This window comes from Struthio camelus, chromosome 1 (assembly GCF_040807025.1).
Source record: "Struthio camelus isolate bStrCam1 chromosome 1, bStrCam1.hap1, whole genome shotgun sequence".
Taxonomy (NCBI): Eukaryota; Metazoa; Chordata; class Aves; order Struthioniformes; family Struthionidae; genus Struthio; species Struthio camelus.
This window is the reverse complement of record NC_090942.1, coordinates 102871573-102885875: the sequence shown is the minus strand read 5'-3', so window position 1 is coordinate 102885875 and position 14303 is coordinate 102871573. Positions and strand designations below refer to the sequence as shown.

At 39.6% G+C, this 14303-nt stretch overlaps 1 long non-coding RNA gene across 2 annotated transcripts in view; it reads right to left on the bottom strand.

The window, feature by feature from the left end:
- Nucleotides 1-11069: 11069 nt before the first annotated feature.
- The window catches only part of LOC104144203 (uncharacterized), an 87607-nt gene continuing 84373 nt past the window's right edge, over nt 11070-14303 (bottom strand). For both annotated transcript variants that reach the window (XR_694075.2, XR_694077.2), the window contains one exon: nt 11070-12388. This is a non-coding gene — a long non-coding RNA (uncharacterized lncRNA). The remainder of the gene's footprint in view (nt 12389-14303) is intronic.

The following is a 14303-nucleotide window of genomic DNA, read 5'->3' as shown; positions in this document are numbered from 1 at the left end:
CCATCTCCTAGACAGCACAATCCCAAAGGAGTCACTGCGTACCAGATACTTCTCCATCCCTCCCCAGCCCTGGCGTGCCTGCCTCTTCAGCAATGTCATATGGAAAACTGTAAACGTCCTGCAGCAGCATCCTGTGAAAAACTAGGAAGTCAAGAGCCACAGACTTTTTTAGCTCGCTTACTCATCTCCTGGAAATCCACCCACAACTTCCCAGAAGTTTGCCAGTGCTCCATCCACACTTCATATCCCGCAGCTCTTCCCTCCTGGCAGCCATCAGTAAGGGACTGTCTATATGTGTAGATCCCCAGAAGGCTGTTAAGACTCCGGCTTTTTAGACCTTTCTTACAGGAGAATTCACTAATGAACCGTGGATGAGTGGTAGCAATTCAGGATATAGCTTTAAGACACAAGCTTTCAGAGTATCTGAAGAACTTTTTATTTTCCTTGCAGCAAGGTACATATTGCCTAGTTTGGCAATACATACCAAAGACCACACTCTAAAAATGACATATCAATCCAGTACCTTTGATCTGACCTTGCCACTGGTCCTGTAGTCTGGCATATAGGCCACAGTCCTGGTACCACAGCACACTTTGTTTCCCTGAGAAAAATTCCTGTATTCTCTGGAAACAGCTGTTTTCTGCCATCTGCTTTGCAGTGAACGAGGGCTTCTGCTTTTGTGGATGGCTCAGATGCCCCTCAATATCACTGGTATTTAATCTTCCTTGCATTCTCATGTCTGTGCTGGCTTCTGTTGGCTCTTTCACTAATCCAATATTCCTCTGCAGCCAGTGAGGCACTAAGAAAGGAGAGCACTCTTCCTTTCTTACATATGATTTCATGTATTCTGGTCTGTTTCTGGCATTTCTAGACAGTCTGCGAGTCTCCACGGTGCCTTATGTTTAAGTGGTTTTCCTCTGGTTTGGTTATAAAGAGCCAGACCAAGATACTCATGGCTCCACGTTCAGGCCCATCAGGTAATTCTGGGTGGCTCTTCCTTTCAAAACATCCTCTGAATAGCTTGGATTTCCTGGCAAAAAATAAAAAATAAAAAAATAAAATAAAGAATTTCAAAAGCACTTAGATCCTGACGGTTTTGTAGTGATCATATTTGGCTTGTTTCCTGCACTTTGCTGTTTGCTATGAGAAAAAAAGGGGAAGGGAAATGTGTGGCTCACCTTCCTTTCCTTCCCCACGGCCAGACACAGTCCCTGTCTCCTTCCCTCCCAGAAGAGAGGTTGAAGGTAGCCAGGCGGGATGTGGCTTGGGATGCAGAAGCAGGGCAGGGCCATTACTAATTTTTGCCTGCCCAGAGGAGCAGCAGCTCCCCTATAAAGGATCAGTTAAGACAATGCACATATTTTAAAACTATGTCCAAAACCTCTCTATCCCTTCATGTTATAGAGTATTTTTACACATTCAACTCCCCTCAGGTTTTAAGCTCAGTTTTTGAGTTCTGATTTTGCCAGGAATTCAGTAGCACAGAAGAAAACCTAATGAGAGAAGTTTCTGGCCCTTGAAGTCAATGCTGTACAATGAGAGTCTGCATGATATGCCGTAGAATTGTACATGTTTTGTTCTCTTTTTAGTGCTGGATACAATGGAGCTTTATCAATGGAGACATACTAGTAATAACTTCTGATAAATACATGGGGTAGAGCAACTAAACGGAGAAAGAAAGCAACAATGTGTTTCTGGAGGGGTCATTATAAGCAGCATTAGTGGCCTATTCTTCAGCTTCCTGCTTTTTGATATACCTGTGATTCAGAGCTGTTTGTAAAATCACACTGCATATTTTGCCTTATAAATCATATAGCATATTGAAGCATGCTCATAATATGCTACCAAGTTTATATACTGCTGCTAACCATCCTCTAGCTCAGTCCTCCTTTCTTTTGCCTGTTGTTGGAGGCTCAGGGAAAAGCAAGTAAGGACAATGAAAAAGCTGACAGGAAGCCATCACGAGAAAGGAAATACAAACAGGCTAAAGATAAGAAGCAAGATCATCCTTTTCTGTTGTGTTTTTCTGTCAAGTTGCATGAGAAAAAAATAGTTAGACTCATTTTCCCTTGGTGCAATTTCTTTGGCCTCTACAAAACTGCTTTTGTTTTACGGTAGTGTGAAGCCTATGAACTCTACTGGACTGTAAACAAATCTGACATGGCACATTCATGTACCACTGGAAGAAGAGGGAGAAAAAAGACATAATCCCTGGCTGAAACCTGAAGTAGCAAAGCAGTAATTGAGAAAAGCAAAGAGTGCCTATTTACTGTCCTTTGCAGGAGAATCCCAGCTGCTCTGGGTACTATGAAGCTAGGCTCTTTGACCCCACATTGCTATAAATCAGCAACAATTCTACTAACGTTAACAGAGTTACATCAACGCAGGGTCAGAATCAAGTCCTCTGGCGTTTCTTCCTTCAGGACAGATTTCCCATCATGATTTTGAAATGTACAAAGAGGCAACTGAATAGGCATACATACACCCACACTGACATCCACTGTCTCCCTGTATTTAGCCAATCTGGGGATCAAAGGGACCTTCTTCCCCTGAAAGTAAAAGGGAGGCAAGGTAAACAAGAGGGAGCTTGAAACTAATGTGGAAAACAGAGTTGTGTGCAGCATTTTCATGAAAATATCAAGCACCTACTCTGCCCAAAAGTGATCTGAGGTGGAAATCCCTTTTCTGAGTCAAGCAGAGCAGAACTTACATCCACATCTCTTCTATCCCAAATCAATGCCCTAAAACAGCCAGCAAATGGCCTGGTGCACAGGCCCTCTCCCAGCACTCCAGCCAGAAACAAACATTCAGGAGTTTTGCTTCATTTCACTATTAATCTAAAAAAAATCAGAACCTTGGAATCCACTGTAGAATGTCACTGCTTTCCTCATCAGCTCTAGTGACTCGCCGAAGATGTCAGTAATAAACCTCAAGGTCTTGTGTTTACCGCTGCTGCGGTTCTAATCCAGCTGCACAGTCTGCCTAGCTGACTCCTAAAGTCCCTTTTCCCCCTCATTTTGCTCATAGATATGTTCTCCATCATACTAACAAGTCCCCAGAACTCTTGTGTGCCAATCCAATTAAGTATCTGCAAATGATCCTGGTCATTGTGACACCTGCATGCCCCCTCCTTACAGTGACACATATTTCTCGGTGACACCCTTGTCTTCCACTTGATACAAATGTCTACCTTTGCTTTCGTTCCTGCACGTGCTACTGTTTTTCCAAAACAGCTCTAAGACGCAACTCATAGACATTACCATTGTTGTCCCAGCACATGTTAAAACGTGACGCGCCAGAGGGATTGAATCAAACGTTCCTCTAAGGAAGCCCTTAAAAAGGGCTGGAGTACCAGCTATAGCATGCCTTTGTGAACAAAGAATAAAGATCGATGATAGCAGTAAGACAGCCACTAACAAGTACAGAGACAGACATGATCTAAACAAAACAGAGATTTCATGCATGTTGTTAACAGTACAGTTTTTACTGGATACGTTCAAGTAGGTTCAATAGTTTGTTCAAATGATCTATTTGCCTGTGCTGGAAGCTTGCATTCACTTTTGGAATAGCACCAATTAACTTAGGGCTGGAGAAGTCAGGCGAGCTGTTTTTAATATTTTGTCAAGTAGTAGTGCCTCAGCAACCAAGCCCCCATAAAAGAAGTCTCTGTATCTAGACTGGGAGGAGGGCTCAAGACAACCCCATCTAGGACATCCCACATATTTAATGTCAAATGACAGAAATTATCTGGAGCAAGCACAGGATAAGAATAACACCATGAAATTCAGAGATCACAAGATACCAGTTATCTAATGTTGACATCACAAAATATCAATTATGTCTGGCCAACAAGAACAAATATATTTTTAACTTCTGCACATCTATGTATGTAAACACAAAAGAAACATGAAAGGAAGGGTTGATCATTTCATTCATGCACTCTCTAGTGAGATGCTCATTCGTTCAAAGAAGTGTCACCAGTGTCACTATTTGCAGGCTTGAGAAGCTAATTGATGCAGCTGTGGCTGAACTCACTATTTTTGCTGGCAAAACAACATGACATGCTGTGGAATTACCACAAACGAAAGGAGCTGCAGGTGTTCTGTGGAGAGAGACAGCAGGAGATCAGGTTCAACCTATGAGCATGGAAGACATCATAGAAAAACAGAAACACATTATACATTTTGTGCCTGTGTGAGGATAACAGAAGCCTGTGACACTAAAACATTCCTGACCTGAAGGATTAGCAGGTGAACAGCTGGAATACCAATGCTATGCAACTTTGGGGTCTCTCATTCATAGTCACAATCCACCCCACTGCCGGGAAATTTCTGAAAGGATTTTGTCCGTTCGGGCTGTTGGTCATCGAGGAGGAAAGTGACTGCAGCAGCTGCTAAAGCTGACTGCAGGGTCAGTCAGCTTTAATTGCACATATGTTTCTATGTTATCTAAAAGAATTTCAAACTCTTGATACGTCACTGTGGACTTCTTAGCATGAAACAGGGCTGCACTGCAGCCAAATGTCACTTTCCACATTATTTGAATTAGTATTGAATTAGCAAAAGTGACAGATTCATTAGAGGGCTATTGTGAGGTTTAGTTCTTTAAAAAGTTCTTATTTCTTAAAAAAATAAAAAAAATTGGAACTAACATATTATTGTGGACAAAGGTTTTATGTAGCATAGTGATATGTCCTCTTAACAGTGGCCAGAATCTGAAGCTCCAAAATTACCTCTACGTTTCCTGACCTGAAGGATTAGCAGGTGAACCTCTCCCTCATCTCTGAGAAAAAATCAACAATGCTTGCTCCAGATAAACTCATATCCATCCTGTTGGATAACCCATTCTATTCTTTTGCATGCTTTTTCCTTTTTGAATATCTTGGGATGTTCAAAGGTCTGTATAGAATACATACACAGACCTAAATATACAGACCTTGAGGTCTGTATAGACTAAAATGACATCCAGTAATTCTGTGAATAGTTATAGGTCATTTAATTTAGGTAACTGGTTTTTTTCCACATAATTTTGCATATTTCAGTAGAGAATTTCATCTAATCCCAATTAACTGAAGTAATTTTTCTTGTCAGCTGCAAATTTTGATACTTCAATTTTTATCCTGTTTTCCAAACCACACATTACAACATATGGAATGATTTCTTAATACCGAACACTGTGGCATGCCCTACTAAACGTTGCCAGTTTGCAATTCAACGATTTATTCTAATTCCTTCTGTTCCTCAAATATCTTTACTCTTTTTTTTTTTTTGTTTAGGTTGGAAGGGACCTCTGGAGATCATCTAGTCCAACCTCCCTGCTCAAGCAGGGACCTCTAGAGCATACTTCCCAGGATCGTGTCCAGGAGGGTTTTGAATATCTCCAGCGAAGGAGACTCCACTACCTCTCTGGGCAACCTGTTCCAATGCTCTGTCACCCTCACAGTAAAAAGGTTTTCCTTAGGTTTAGATGGAACTTCCTGTGGTTCAGTTTCTGCCCATTGTCTCTTGTCCTGTTGCTGGGCACCACGGAGAAGAGGCTGGCCTCATCCTCTTGACAACCCCCCCGTCAGATACTTATACACGTTTATGAGATCCCCTCTCAGTCTTCTCTTCTCCAGGCTGAACCGGCCCAGCTCTTGCAGTCTTTCTTCAGAGGAGAGATGCTCCAGTCCCCTCATCATCTTTGTAGCCTTCCGCTGGACTCTCTCCAGTAGTGCCATGTCTCTCTTGTCCTGGGGAGCCCAGAAGTGGACACAGTACTCCAGGTGAGGCCTCACCAGGGCTGAGGAGAGGGGGAGGATTACCTCCCTCAGCCTGCTGGCAACACTCTGCCTAACGCAGCCCAGGATCCCATTGGCCTTCTTGGCCACAAGGGCACACTGCTGGCTCATGCCTAACTTGTTGTCCACCAGCACTGCCAGGTCCTTCTCTGCAGAGCTGCTTTCCAGCAGGTCAACCCCCAGCCTGTCCTGGTGCATGGGGTTCTTCCTCCCAAGGTGCAGGACCCTGCCCTTGCCTTTGTTGAACTTCAGGAGGTTCCTCTCGGCCCAGCTCTCCAGCCTGTCCAGGTCCCTCGGAATGGCAGCGCAGCCTTCTGGTGTGTCAGCCACTCCTCCCACATCCCACTCCTCCCACATCCTCTTACTTGGTGACTGCTAATTTTTCATGATGGCCTATGAATATTAAGCTACAGAACCTGAGATCCCTCGTTTGCTGATCTTTCTCATAGCTGTTTTTTGACATTAATTAGACACCCACACCAGGAATAAGGTTTTGGGGAATCAGCCTGGATCACTAAAGCATTGTACTAGAATCTATTTTTCTCCTGTATATTTTTTTCAGAATGCTCCTATGATACCTGAACTCTACAGTAGCGGGGTCACTGAGAAGTGACGGGATTGCGTTGGTCCTTTAGCACACTTACGTTTTGGTCAAGGGACAGGGCTTTGACACAAGCTGTGGGTACAGGAACATAGAAAGCACAGTCTACCAGAACAGCTTTTTGAATCCTCATTAATTGTGTGTTTCACAATGTGGTTTATATTCTCCTCATTACTTCTTTCCAGAAACACCTTAAAGGTAACAATCTCATTTTTTTTCAGATTTAGAAACAATGCAAATCATTAATGCTCTACACAGACAGAGTCAAAACATCTTAAAAGAGGAAAAAAATCACATTTTGTTTGCAAACAATTAAACTTGGTAGGAAACATGGATTATCATACTGTGAGTTACGATAACTACTCTATATCAGCTACAGGGAATATGGTCATCATCACTAAGAGCTTAATAGATACTCTTACCGAGAATGGTATGTTTAAAGCCTAACAGTCATTTGCCTATTTTTGAAGAAAAACAACAAAAAAAACAATATAAGTCCTATTTTCAAGTAATTTTTCATTCACAAGGAGCATGCTGGGGAACTGCTTTTTGTTTGAAGCCTGCTTATATTAAATGTAATATGCGTACACTGGTAGTTCTCAATATATTTTTACTGCACTGAACAAACAATGGGAACTTGTAAATTCCCCTGCCCATAATAGAAAGACTATATAGCCTTTTAGATAAAGTACCTGTTTTTTTTTTTTTAACTGACCCTGCACAAACAATTGTATTTAATAGGTGAGCTTAGCAACACTGCAGGAGGACATGTTACAAGACGCTTTTTTACTCCTGAGACATTAATACTACACGCAGGAAATAATTATATATAGCAAACGTAGGAGTGTGCAAATTCGCCAAATGTTTATTATTTTTACTCCTGTACTCCTTTCTGTTTGCAACCATAAATCACTCCTCACCTAAGAAATTGAGTCTGAACCTCTCATTTTCCTTAACTAAACCACTACCTATGGCACAGGCAACAAAAGCCTCATAGCCCCCATGCAAACACCTATTATACGGGATTTCAAAATAGTCTTCCTGCCCATAACATTTGTAAATTAATCGGTTACTATGGAAACAAATATTATAGCTGTATAGGTGGAGCTTAAGGGTATTCATCAGTGCAATGTAAATATGAAGTAGTGTTATACCATGGATTTAAAAAGATAAGTGGATATGTAGGTAATTCATGGCTTACAGTACGTTCCACCAAAAAGTACATAGAAACAATAGCAAATTCTCCTGCTGTGATACTCTGCCTTGTTACATATCATCTTTCACTACTGCACACGCATGTAATAAAATGAGAATAACAAGAAATTAGATATAGATATCGTATTTATCAAGAGAGCACCTAAGTGACAGGAATTAATTTAGATGCGCACTCTTTGAGCCGAGGAGGAAGTGAATAATGACAAAAGTTATACCATACCATACCAGCTGAAGCACAGAAAGTTTTATTGTCCAAATGGAGAGAGGGCTGAAGATATTAACAGTTTTTATTTGCCATGAGAAACTACCGATCGATATTACGTTTATTTAATAGAGTAAGATTCTGATGGCCATCGAAAGTATGCATGATTGCGTACAGCAGTATAAAGGAATTAATGGAAAGACTTTGGCATTCCCCCATTAATCATCCACATATCAGCATGAATTTTGTTTGTGCTTCATTTTCGAAAGAAACTCGATAACTATTTTTTTCATTTAATTTTGAAACTTATTTCTGTTCTTAATTATCATATCTCTTCTCTGGAAAAATATAATGGCCTTAGTTTACCATACAATGAACATATCTCTGAAGGCAGAAAAAGATCAGTGAGAATACATTTTCAAAAACTCATCCTTTTCTACTCACTAGCTCCTAGAAACCATAATGAATCAAACCCATTCATGTTTTCTAAGGGTAAAATTCCACTGAACTGACATTTAGTTCAGCATCATAAATAACAGCATAAGATTTGAGGATCAGTATGTTACAAAACTCTCCATATCACTCAAAAGTCACGATTCCTAAATCAACATTTCTTAGCTTCAATTTCTAAGCCAAGTCATCCTTGAAATATCAGACATTAAAACAGCAGAGGAAACCTGAAGAATATCAATACAAAGCTGACAAGCATAATACCCAGCTCCACATTCAACTGATGCACAGAGAACTAAGGAAGCAGTTTTGTAGCATATTTTTAAAAAATAACTGTAAAAATGCAGTACAGTTCAAGCAGTGATTTAGTAGTGGGCTAAGCACAGGTAGCATTGTCATACATTTAAAAGAAAAAGAATATTAATCGAAAGACTATGGTTCTTACATGAACACACATTTTATGTGCATAAGAGCTGTATACAAGGCAAATAAATTTCTCCAAGAGTTCTAGGTACAAAAGTATTTCCATTAAGGAGGATATTCATGGGAATACTCCCAAGTAAACACTCGCAAGGGCGTATGTTGTGGAGAGGTAAAGGTCAGAGTTGATTCCTTAAAGGAATTCGCAGTTATTTAAAAATAATGTATTTATTTTAGAAAAGTAAAAACCCATATGGCAAAGGTCCAGAAAATGGACTCTGCAAATTTTTTTCGTAAATTAATGCAGGCAAACTGATTTGATACCTGTGGAACCTTATTGTCACAAAACAGCTATTGCAGATTAGGACTATCCTTCCTTCCTGCATGTCTCTATTCCTTCGAAGGACTCCTACACGGCTGTAGGACACTGCATATATATGTGCAATGCCACAAAAATCCAAAACTCTGACTCACGTTATCATTCACATAGAGAGCGTGCTTTGGTGACAACATATTGATAGCTGGCTGAGTTGTTAACTATAATAAATTTTTTTGGAGCAGAGAGGCCTGATGTTTTCATTAAGCTGGTTCTTACAAAACCATTACCGCAGCAGAGTTGTGACGGTGACAGTTTTTTCTGAATTATGGCACTCGAGCGCAGAAACACTGAGATTCAGAACAGCAGAAGAGCATCTGTTCTTGCAATAAATGATTTACTAGTAGACATAAGAATATATATAAACATACACACACATACATACAAACATACACATGTACCATACAGAAATGTAGACAAATACACTCACTGAATTATTTTTGCATGTGGCACACAGGCAATATTGCAAATCGGCTCACAAACCCCATCAGGAAATGCAATTGTAAGGAAACAAGCAAGAATAGATCAAACAAGTTTTATGCAAACAGTGTTTTTTGTTCATGAAAACCTTCTCTGTGCCTGACAGAAGTGAAGATTTTTAATTCCTATGCACCTCTGAACAGTTTCAGGACACATGCTCTAGCCTATTAACTAGCAAGTTATTCAACACTCAAAATATAATGTACCGTTTTCAGTTAATTGTACGTTTGTAAAAACTCCAAACACTTTGACTAAAATTCACTAGTAAATTGTCCACTGATATTTGTTTCCTTTGTCTCTCTCCCCCACTTCAGTCTAAATGATCCAGCTGTTTCCAGTAAGGTCTATATAAGGAAAAACCTTTTTTCCTGCAATGTTCTAGCTGGGAGTCTGTGATGATGTGTCAGAGCAGGCACTTGCAATTCAGTAGGGATGACCCTTATGTCAGGGGTATATCTTTTACCATTTCTGCGAAATACAACTCGACTGAGACAGAAATAAGATTCTGAGAGAAAAACACACAAAAAAACCCGAGTTTGTTCCTAGCACTGCTATACCTTTACAGCTTAATTTCCCAAAGCTAATGCAGGCTGAGCATGACTCTTCCTGTCAGCTGTAGCTCTGAACTCGTGAGGTTTATGTTGGGTCTAAATTGTAGACTGTGTTGCGTTATACCTCTATTATTGAGAAACTTAAGTGCCTATGAAGGCAGTACATCCTCTCCTCCTCTAATGCTGGTTCACACAGAGGGTAGCAACCACTCCATTAGCTCCCCAAATAGGGATAGAAGTCAACGTGATGCTACGAGGGAATTTCCAGGGGTTAGTTCTACATATTTAAAGTCTCAAAAATAAGACATGCAATAGAATGCAAAAATCAGAATGCAATTATTAGTAACATTTCTTACCACTTGTAGGGAGTCAGTGACATTAGTATTGCAGGAATTGCAACAGCAAGGTGAAAGCAAGGGTGAGAAGAGAACCAGGTTTGCTACACCTGCTGAAGTTCTTGTTGCATATTGCAGAAGTCCAGATTTACACATTACTTTCCGTCATCTTCATTTGCCGAATTTCTGTGATTTGATTTGAAAGAACTTTGAGCTACTCAGTTTCAGCAGGACTAAGTGGGAGCCGCTCTTTCAAAACATGACATGTAAATTATAGTGCATACTGTGAGAAGTTCTAAGTATCTTATATCAAGAAGCTAATATTCATGAATACCTTCCCCTCACTATTATGAATTACTGCTTGCAGAGCCTAGAAGTTGGAGTGATGCCCCAGAAAATGTCAGGAAGAAAAACTGATCAGGAAATTAATCATTTAGTTGCCACAATAAGATCTGAAGATCATTCTGTTAAGGGGATATGATGCTACCCACCTGCAGAACACTGAAGAAATGCAGAGATGTCCATTAAGCATCTTCAGCCCAACCTCAGATAATGTGAAGGTAAAACAATATGTAAACAAAGACTGTCAAAAAAAAAAAAATCTTAAATCTTAAATTTAAGTCTTAAATATTGACATTTCTAACCTTTAAAGTCCCCAATTTTGCTGTTTAATAGTGTTCTTTTACAATAAACGTGCGTGAGAAAATTTAGGCATTGGGGTGACTATTACTACAATACAAAGAGCACTTCCCTAATTCGGAAACAGTACCATTGAAATAAGTTAACTCTTTATTGTGAATAAAGGAAATTACCTCACAAACAGCACCTCAGAAAACGATATTATTCTCAGAAAAGCAAAGGTGCTATAATGCCACCAATGCGTTAACACAGCAGATTTACTGTGTTACTTGCGTTGCCATTCTGATTGAAACTTACATTTAGTCTTTAAAATGAACTACTTGAAATTAGATATGCATATCTGGGTGTCTACATACACGTTTGGACAACTACAAACCAAAGCGTGATTCCAGACGTAAAACAAACTAGTATACCTCCCTGATCCAAACAACAAAGGCTGTGCATATACAACTCCATCAAGCCATTCAGGCTCACACATCACACTAGTCAGTGCTCTTAGGACTATTGGTATAGGGAAGAGGTAAAAGGATCCATTAGCCTTTTTTAGTTTTGATACAATTTTTCTGAAAGCAGCCTGATTTAGTGATGGTCCTGGATAGAGACAACTATGACCAAAGCTGTAGATGCCGATTAGTTGCATATCTTAACCAGCCACCAGAAGACGACATAGCTTTGATGAGTTTATTATACAAAAAAAATCCATGAAATACCTACTCTTCCAAAGTCACAATGATATTAAATACTTTGATAACTAAGAAGACAATATGCTTTGTCAATTTAGGAAGACCTTGCATAAAGTAGTGGTCAGAAGATATCAAGCATCCCCACCTTTTCCATTTCATCATCTACGTTAGACGAAGGATTTCAGGAGTGTGAAAGAATTGCAGATGCAGATTAAACTCAAGCTCCAGTACACTGAAATTTGGCCTACAGAAAGGTACGAGTTCCACAAGATTATACTTGACTCAAGTGACACAGGCTATGCCCTGGGCTATGTGCATTGCTGGTCCCTCTAACCTTTACAAGCACCGAAGTGAATGGCAAAGTCTGTATGCCAGGGTAGCCAGCTCTTGCAATCCCCTAAGTGCTTTTATCTATCTTACATCCACGCATAAAGGTAAAACCTACCAAATGTCATACATGTCTGAAATTATGGTTCCAGGTACTAGTGCTGGCAATTTGACAGAAAGTCTCAAATCTGAAATTTTGCTTAGTGAATACCAGCATGGTAATTTATGGAAGTCAGGGCTTGAAGAGTTCCCATCTTCCCTTCAGCATTGGTCTTCTTGGTCAGACGTTTTTTCCCAGGCCCCACCAAAGTCACCTCTCTTCTTGCTGAGCTGTGGAATAACATGAGAAGCCCAACTGAGAAAGGAAAATAAATTCATAAAGCACCAAAACACAAACCCCACCAGGCATTAAAAATTAGCAGGCTTTTGAATGCAAACCATACCATATTCAGTTGTTAGGCAAAACGTTTAAATTCTCCCATGGAAAAAGCAAATCTCTCCTCTTCCAAAGCAATTTAGAAAGTGCTAGCTAGTATCTCTCTAAGAGATAAAACCTCAACTTTTTTAAACTTCAACTCTGTTTCACTCTAAGCTCTTCTAAGGTTTGTGCCATTCAGACATCATGTCCAAGTCAGGTATGAAAAATCAGTTACAGGATCAGGATCTGATATGATATTTAAAATCCAGTTCCTCACTTTCACTTTGCACTCACCACACAATGTCTTTATTAAAATCAGAAATACCTAGTTGAAAAAAGACAGGGGAAGCTCTCGTTTTTCCTCAATCTTGGTCTTAGGTCCACATAAGGTTGTTTTTAATTATTATTTTATTTATTTTTTATTAAAGACAGGTCATTTGGGAAGACTGCAGAAGCAAATATGAAAACTTCTTTCTGTTAAAACTAGTACATCCTACATGGAATGACTTTAAGGTATAGAAAATGACACAGCATAAACTGCTTGTAAAAACAATACAACATGCTGATTTTGGCCACAAAAACAAAAGTCAGATTAATTAACCTCACAATTCTTACCAAGTTAGAACATGCTAGGAAACTGACTTTTTAAAAAATGAGTCCATAGAACTTTTCATGCATGTAAATATGCATTTTAAGAATGACATCCGGATAAAACCTACACTATTGGAGGCATCTATTTCATCTGTCTCCATGTTACTTTTTTTACTAAATACCTATTGGCTGCAAAATATTTTGTAATTAGATAGAAAATGAGAACTGTTAGTCTTTTTAGTATTTTCTAGCTTCTGCCTACACCTATAACAAATTTGGCACATAATGTTCACAGCTTTGTGTAAGACTCAAGTGCCTTGAATTCACACTGATGGAGGATATGATTGTGTACAGATGCTTATTTTCATTTTTCAGCTGATTTCTCCTTTCTCTCTCCAGACTTATTTTGGTGCTCTTTGCGGGGGGGGGTGGGGGGGGGGGTGAGGAGGGTAGAAAAGAGTTGAGAGGCATAATAAACTAAAAAGCATGGGGGTTTGAAATGTATTAGATGGAGTGTATGTGAAACCAACATTACAAAGAAAGCAATTTACTGTTCAAAAGCAGTCCCAATTGCCAGCAGTCTATTCCTATTTACATACCTAGGGAGACTCATTGTCTGTAACTGGCTCAGGAACCAGTCATCTGAGTTGCTGACAGAGCTTGGATTTCAACAGCATGTGCTGGGGTAGGGGCCTTCAGGCCTTACCTCAATGTTAATAAATAATTTTACTTTTGATTGTGTATTTATTTTTTCAATGACATAATTTCTAAAATTCAGATGAGCATGTTTAGCTGTACACAGCACTACTCATAGCAACAGCTGGCAGGGTTAAGGCAGGAACCATCGAAAATCAAAGTCCTGGCACTTGGCAACATTTCTGGACTTTGTGTCCATATCACACTAACTTGTGGAAACACTGAAAAAATGAATAATATTATGCGCCTGGATTTAATAACAGAGATCTTATGCTAGAAGACCATTTCAGGAAAAGCTGTGCTGAGAGTTATATCATGTCTAAGGTATCAAAATGAGTCTCAGTCCTTCATAAAGTGACACAAACGTTTTCACTATTCACTCCAGTGAAAATAAGAACAGTCCCTAAACAAGGAACCAGGAAGTCCCAGAACTGTGATTCCACTTCTGACCCTCTATACTTCTCTACATTCCCACTTCTCTACATATAGATCTAGATTAATCGCTTGAGCTCACATTTTCATAACCTTACGGTCTCGAGG